Source organism: Zingiber officinale, chromosome 11A (genome assembly GCF_018446385.1).
Source record: "Zingiber officinale cultivar Zhangliang chromosome 11A, Zo_v1.1, whole genome shotgun sequence".
Classification (NCBI taxonomy): domain Eukaryota; kingdom Viridiplantae; phylum Streptophyta; class Magnoliopsida; order Zingiberales; family Zingiberaceae; genus Zingiber; species Zingiber officinale.
In genome coordinates, this window is record NC_056006.1 from 26,899,625 (window position 1) to 26,907,823 (window position 8,199).

The 8,199-nt window shown below is 33.1% G+C and overlaps 1 non-coding gene across 1 annotated transcript; it reads right to left on the minus strand.

Annotated features, from left to right (window-relative positions):
* Nucleotides 1-4,292: 4,292 nt before the first annotated feature.
* Nucleotides 4,293-4,399, minus strand: LOC122033116. Its single transcript, XR_006126376.1, has one exon. It is a non-coding gene; the product is annotated as a small nucleolar RNA R71 (small nucleolar RNA).
* Between the last annotated feature and the right edge of the window lie 3,800 nt (nt 4,400-8,199).

Below are 8,199 nucleotides of genomic sequence, written 5' to 3' on the forward strand. Positions count from 1 at the left end.
TCCAAATATAAGTTTGTAAATTTTTAATTTTTAAACTCACCTCCATTATCACTTTTAATTTTTTTTATTTTGATATCTTTTTTTATTTTCTATTTGTTTGTAAAAATTACTAAATTTTTAAAAAGTTCCATTTTTATGAGTTAAGAATTTTACCCAAGTATATTTTGAATAATCATCTAATATAACTAGGTAGCAAAGACTTCCATTTAATGATTTAACTCTATAGGAGTCAAATAAGTCTAAGTATAATAATTTAAGTATTTTATTTATTCTATTTTGGTTAGTTAGTTTATGTGTTGATTTAATTTGTTTTCCTTGTTGACAAGGGTTACAGATTTTATTTTCAGGGATTCCTAATTTGAGTAGACCTCTAACTAAACTACTTTTATTTAATTTTAGTACATTTCTAATATGAGTGTGAGCTAATCTCCTATGCCACAACTATGTTTTTCTTGATGTATCAAAAGATACTTGGGTGAGGTTTTTGGTAGATTTATCGAATAAATATTGTTATCTCTAAATCCTTTCAATAATATATTGTTGATTTAGTGTAACTTATTAGGCATTCAGAAGATAGAAATTTTACATTAAATCTAGAATCACATAATTAACTTATATTAAGCAAGTTATAATGAAAATATTCAACAAGCAATACTTTCCTAATTGATATATTTGACTGTAACTGAATTTCTCATGTACCAATTACCTTTAATTTGTCATTGTTTCTAAAGACAACTGATCCTAGGTTTTGAAGCAGCTACTGTCCAAGATCTATTTGTCCAAAGCTTTAGATTCTTACACAGTTACAACAAAGTTTGGTTAATGAAATTTTTAAGTGTTTAAAATCTTAAGTTTAAAAATAATAGCTTTAAATTAAAATTTTACTTAAGTTTAAGTTAAGTTTTTAAATTTGATTTAAGCTTTAATTAATTTTGAATTATTTAAATTAATTTTGATTTAAGTTTTAATTAATTTTGAATAAAGTTTTAATTAATTTTGAATTAAGTTTTTAAATAAGTTTGAATTAAATTTTTAATTAATTTTGATTTAAGTATTAATTAATTTTGAATTAAGTTTTAAATTAATTTTGAACTAAGTTTTAAATTAAATTTCAAATCAATTTTAAATTATGTTTTAATTAATTTTAGATTAATTTTTAATTAATTTGGAATTATGTTTTGAATTAATATAGAATTAAGTTTTAATTAACTTTGAATTATGTTTTAATTAATTTTGATTTAAGTTTTAATTAATTTTGAATTAAGTTTTTAAATAATTTTGAATTAAGTTTTAATTAATTTTGAATTAAGTTTTTAATTATTTTAAAATTAAGTTTTAATTAAGTTTTAAATTTAGTTTTAATTAATTTAAAATTAAATTTCAAATTAATTTTGATTTCAATTATTAAGAATTTTGAAAAAGGTTGTTCAACCCATGTTAGATTCAAACTTTTCTTTAGGTTAATCAAACAAGCTTTCTAAGTATAAATTTTCAGTTAGTGGCGAGGCATATAACCTCTTGTGTATTAACGGTGGACCACTTTTAGAATAATTTCTAAAATAATCCTGCCCAAAGAACTTAATGCTCGACTTTGGTCTAATTGCCTCATGTTTGATTGGGGTAGTTTTGGACAGATCCACTAAGTCTAGTACACTAGGTAGAATACATATGATTCAGCCTAGACATGCCTTCGACAAAATTTTTTTGGTGTACTATCATCCCAATATATTCTGATGCTATGTTATTAGGATTTGGTAAACCTTTTTAACTAACTATTCTAAACTAGGCAGAAAAGTAAACCTAAACCTAAGCATGTATATTTAGTCAATCAAGTAGATTGAATAATCTTTCCATTTACTCCTCTTGAGTCATAGCTTAGATATAGTCTATCTAAGAAATGAATTTAACTCTTAGTGATCAAATATTGATTTGGTTTAATTGGTTTGGTTAAGCATGATTTAGAAACTCATACTTGGACTTGATTTATAACATTTTGACTAATTAATGACATATATGGTTCGTTGGTTTTGTTTGGATTATAGCCAAGTCTAGATTTATTGTACACGACCCGTTGATGTGCGTAGATTATATATGTTATTTTGTACTGTTTAATGCACATCTTTTATATTCATTGCCTATGATCTATGCTTTTTCACCCTTTATCATGTTCATTCTAGTATAATTACTATTTTACGTCCAGAGATCTGCTTGGTGTCTGTTTTCATTTTTAGAAGCAGTTTGGAGTGAAAAAGGATTCAAAAGACGCAAAAGAAGATCATTTGAAGAAGACTATGACCTAGCCATGTCTCACCCGTGGTGAGGAAAGTAAAGGATTGGAGTACCCAAGTCTTGGAGAATAAGTGACAACAAACTTCCAATTAAATTAGACCTGACCATGCCTTGAGGCTTGGCAAGGAGAAGCTCTAGAAGAAAGTTCGTGCCTAAAGGCACGACCAAGGAACCAGAGAAGACACTGGTCGTGCCAAATGGCACGACTAGGAAGTAGAATCAGAATAAGAAGAGGATTGGCTGTGCCAAATGGCACAACCCAAAAGGCACCAGGAGCCGTCATCTGGACTATCTGAGGTTGTTCTATTGCTCTATCCTCATCGACACTCCAAGATCTGCATCCAAGGGTTTCACTTGACATCAAAGGATACACTTCTTCTTCCCCTTCTTTAGGGTTTTCAAAGTTTCTATCATTTTGAGTTTTTGAATTATATTTCTTTCTATTATGGAGTAGATTTGCTTTATTCGAGGACGTAGGGAGTAATTATAATGTGTGGGTGATGTAAAACTCTATGGACTTGCCAATTTTCTTATTTAATGAAGCTTTTATGACGCTTATTCTATTTGATGAAATGCTTGCAAGAAGGCCTTTTCTATGGACCTAATTTTATCTATCTAGATTGTATTTCTGTATTCATACATCTATCGTTGTGTATCTAAATCTGAGTGTGAATATGAAGTTTCATTAAAATGATACATAGATTGTTACATCTTTTGAGTGTATGTTCTGATATAGCTCGACATGATTTTAGGATGTTTGTTTAACATTGAGTATCTAAGGTAGCTATTCTTTTATATGGAACATAATTTCCTAAGGGAGAGCAATTCTATGCATGGATGAGTCTTTCACTTGATCTAATGAACTTTCCCTAATCATATGCTACGCAAGTGACCTACATAATCTAGAGACGTAAACCCGGGGAAGGTCTTATAACAAAAGGTACTTTACTAAAAACCTGGACTCTCTAAGTTACTTCTTCACTTGATGACATACTTGGTTACTAGTAGGGAAAGTATTTTGATATACCATCGCAGGGTAGTATTCGGTAGTAATTTAGACCATCGTGCATAGAAATAGAGAACTAGGATTGGGCAAATTCATAGCATAACATTCACCATTACAATGAAACTGAAAGCTTAGAACATCTTCTTGTATCAAGGGCTTTCTCAATTATCTTTTTTTTTTTCACATTAGTTGATAATCTCAAATTAAACAACTATCGATTTTATCTAGTTAAATTCGAAGTGTAGAACTAATTAGCATTTGATCCTCAGTCCTCGTGGGATCGACATATATAAAATTTATTACTTGATGATGCTCGTGCGCTTGTGGGAACACATAAAGTTTTTGACGACATTGCCGGAGACTGAGTACTTTAAATCTAGTTAGTTTACATTAGAGTTTATTTGCACAATTCTTTAATTCTTTAATTTTTTTAATTATTTTCTTGCATTTCTATTTCTGCATTATCAATTCTGCAATTTACTTTCTTTTAAAAAAAAAATCTAAAAACAATAAATTCTAATTTATCTTTTGTTTGTGTATGCGAAGGAATACTGTAGATCTTATGCCTGTTGATCTTGAGATTGACCGGACATATTATCGAAGACTAAATCTACAAAAGAACCAATAAGAGCAAGAACGAAGAACCATGGCAAACAAACCTTATGCAAAAGGGCCAACATTTAGTATCTTTAGACCTACAGTTGAGGCCAATCATTTTGAATTAAATCTGACATTTATTTCCATGGTTCAACAACACCAATATGACGGTGGTTCGATTCAGGATCCTAATCATTATCTTGATAACTTCAATAAATTATGTAGCATAATGCATATTAATGGAGTTCCTTCAGAGACCATCAGATTATTACTATTCGGGTTTTCTTTGAGAGACCAAGCAAAAACTTGACTAAATTCTTTACCTCCAAATAGTATCACTTCCTGGGCTCAATGTGAGCAAGTCTTTCTGGATAAATTCTTTCCACCAAGTAAGACAGCATACCTCCGTAATCTTATTGCAAGCTTCAAATAAATGGATTTTGAATCTCTATATGAAGCTTGGGATAGATTTAAGGGAATGCTGAGAGACTGCCCACATTATGGATTGGAAAAGTGGCTTGTGATTCACACTTTCTATAATGCTATTAATTATCAAACAAAGGTTTCATTGGATTCTGTCATTTGGCGGCGCATTAATGAATAAGGGCCTTAATGAGGTAGAAGATATTATTGAGAGTGTGACTCAGAACTATCATCAGTATGCCTTAAAAAGAAGTGTGGGAGCAATTAAAATATCAGGAAAAATATAATGTGGATGCCCTTAACTTAATAACTGCAAAGCTTGATTCGTTATCAAAGCAATTTGAGAATATGAATACACGCATGGTAAATGCAATTTCTATATCTTGTGAAGTATGTGGAGCTTCAGAACACATGAAAGATTCCTGTCCTCTTGGAGCTATCAATATATATGCAAGTATCTCAAGTGGAACAATGTGATGTTCTTGGTATCTACAATTAGAGGCAAAATAATCCTTACTCCAATACTTACAACCTGGGATGAAAAAATCATCCTAACTTCTCATATAAGAGTAATCAAGACTTTGGGAAACAATTTGGACAATAATCAAGTCCACAACCAAGCTGATTTGAAAAGCTATTTAAGGAGATACTAGCTAATCAGAATAAAATGAAATCTGACACCAAGCAAATAAGTATCCGATTGAACAACTTAGAAAAATAAATGAATGCAAGAATGGACAACTAGGACAAACACATCAAAATACTTGAAAATCAAATTGCTTAAATAGCTAGTTCTTCTTCCTCAAGAATATAAGGAAATTTTCCTAGTAAACTTGAACTAAATCCTGTGGAGCATTGCAAGGCAATTGAGCTAAGAAGCGGACGGACCTTGGGCCGTCCCCAAGTGACCACTATAGTTGAAGATGGAATTAACATTAGTGAAGAGCCACCTTCTTCTTCCTCACATCAAAATCACGATAAAAAGGAAGAGGAGATTATCGTTGAGGTTGAAGAGCTCTCAAAATCACGATAAAAAGGAAGAGGAGATTATCGTTGAGGTTGAAGAGCTCTCACCTGCAACCAAAATTCAAATAGTTCTATTCCCTCAAAGATTGCTCAGAGCGCAGAAAGATGCAGAGTTTGAGAAATTATTAGAAAAGATCAAAGAGATTTGTATTGATATACCATTATTGGACGCTCTACATCAAATGCCCAAATTTGTCAAATTTATGAAGAATATAATTTCAAACAAAAGAAAGATGGGTTTGAGACAATGGCCCTAACTCAGGAGGTTAGTACATTGCTTCTAAATGCATTGCCTCCCAAGCTCCAAGATCCTAGAAGTTTTTCAATACCGTGAAAAATTGGAAATACTATTATTAACAAAGCTTTTTGCGATCTAGAAGCTAGTGTTAGTCTCATGCCCTACTCAATTTGTAAGAAGCTAGGTTTAAGTGATCTAAAGCTAACTACTATCGCACTTCAACTAGCGAACTCTACATGCAGATATCCACTGGCATAGTTGAAGATGTGAAAGTAGAGATAGGGAGTTTTATCATCCCTATAGATTTTGTGATCTTGGACATGGAAGAGGATCCAAAGATCATTATAATTCTTGGAAGATCATTCCTTGTCATAGCTGGAGCTAATATTGATGTGAAGAATCACAAGCTATCACTAAAAGTTGGCAAGGAAGAGCTTATATTTAACTTATCTACAACTTTACCGTATCCTTCTTTTGAAAAAGTTTCAAACTCTTCTCCAAGTATTGTGATGCTAATTGAAGATGATTACAAGTTCGCATAGGAAAAATAAGAAAGGGTTATGTATCATCCGACTCAACCCCCAGACATAACAGTTAGTCCGGGGAAGCAAGTTCTGGTGTTGATGGGGGACCACCATATTGTGCTTCACCATCTTCCTAGACCACGGGATAAAACAGATAATCTGGTGGAGAATGGCAGTGGGGTGTCGGGAAGATACCTTATAGAAAATTTATTCAACTTTTTTTAGAAGGTCACCATGCTTTCAAAGTCTGGTGAGGAAGGACATATGCCCCGATGCTCACTACGACGTATAGACCATCCCAATGGAAACTCGGTTGAGGGGTCTGACATGACTGGCTATGGAGGGGAGCATCTCTCCTTTAAGGCCAAGGCTCCTAGTTGAGCCATGTCAAAGGTCGAGTTGGTGACATTAAACGAGCGCTCTTTGGGAGGCACCCTAAGAGTTTTATTCTCTTGTTTTCTTTCTTTATTTTTCATTTTGTGGAGCCTAATACTTTCATCTTTATATTTTTTTTCAGGTTATGGACGAATACGCGATGAAGGCCGAGAACTTATTGGAAGGGCAGACGCTCCAGGACATGGCCATGAACTTGGCCATGCCTCTTATTTGGAGGAAAATAGGGGTCATGCTGAGGTTTCTAGACCTGGCCATGCCTTTTGGCATGGCCATGACACTGACCCTGTGAATTCCCATGACCCATAGTGAAGATTTGGCCTTGCCTGTGCCATATAGCAAGGGTACAAGAAGAGAAACCTAGCTATTTTGGCTCTTCCTGTGCTAAAAGGCACAGGCATATATGGAGACGCTCAAATTGGCAGTGCCAATTTGGCACAGCCCGTGCCATTGGGCATGAGCCATGCTAAAGCACACAGTTGGGATATAAAACCTAGTTGTGACTGTGTCCTAGGGCACGACAGCCACCCTACAGCACCTCCTAATCTCTAAAACTCTCTTCTTCTTCTCTTATTCACCTCTCCTCTTCTTTTAAACTCTCTCTTCTTCTCAAAACCTCTTCTTCTTATATGAGATCTACTTCTCCAACTCTCAAATCTCCTCTTCCATCCCAAATATAAGTAGATGTCAAATGAACTCTTCTTCTATTCTCTTTAGATCTAGATCTAAATAACCTTCAAGAGTTAGATCTAAATTTAGATCAAGAAACTTTCTATTCCTTAAGATCTAGATCTTATCTCACTTCTTCTTTTTCTTTTTCTCTAAACGCCATCTTCTCCTTCTAATAACTCTCTTCAAGAGAACTTTTCCTCTTCTTCTTTTCTTTTCTTATTTAGATCTAGTTTTCTTAATTGCAAATAAACCTTCCCAATTTGGATATATTTCAATATGTTTACCATCATGAAAAGACTTCGTAGGTTGGGTAGATCCAACAGAGGGGAAGATTCGAACAAGGATAAGGGGAAAGGTAAAACGCCCATGAAGGAGAAGGCACCAGTGAAAGGAAAAGGAAAGCGTCCTGCTTTAGACGAAGGTAAAACTAATGAATTCAGCATTGTACTTAGAAATGAAGATAAAAAATCTAGATTTGATAATTTGTTTAGCCGTAAGTTAGTTTGTATGTGTTATATTGATAGTACAACTACAGAGTACTTGGGAATTAAGGATGACGTGAATTGGTTGATTTGCAATCTAGACTGAAATGACATTATATACATTAGTGAACTGACCTATCCACGTCTTGTCCTAGAATTTTTGAACTCGTTAGAGTCTAATTTCACTTTAGACTATGATCATGATGGACAAATAAGTTTTAGATTAATAAATTATGATTACCTTTGGACTCTTTATTAATTTAATAATTATTTTGGATTACCCACAGGGGTATCTCATAAGTTTAATTTTAGATATAATGCTAATTATTTTTGAAGCTTAATCATCAATCTAAGAGAGCCCTATGACCCATCTAGATTTAAAGCTTTCTATATGCAGAACTTCGTCTTTCTATACCTCTATTGTGTTATGAGCAAGATTATCTATGATAGGGGTGAGAATGACGGGGTGGTAAGGAAAATTGTGTTTTACTCTATATGGGCCATGATTCACAAAATTGAATTTGATGTTGGGTTCTACTTTTTACAAAC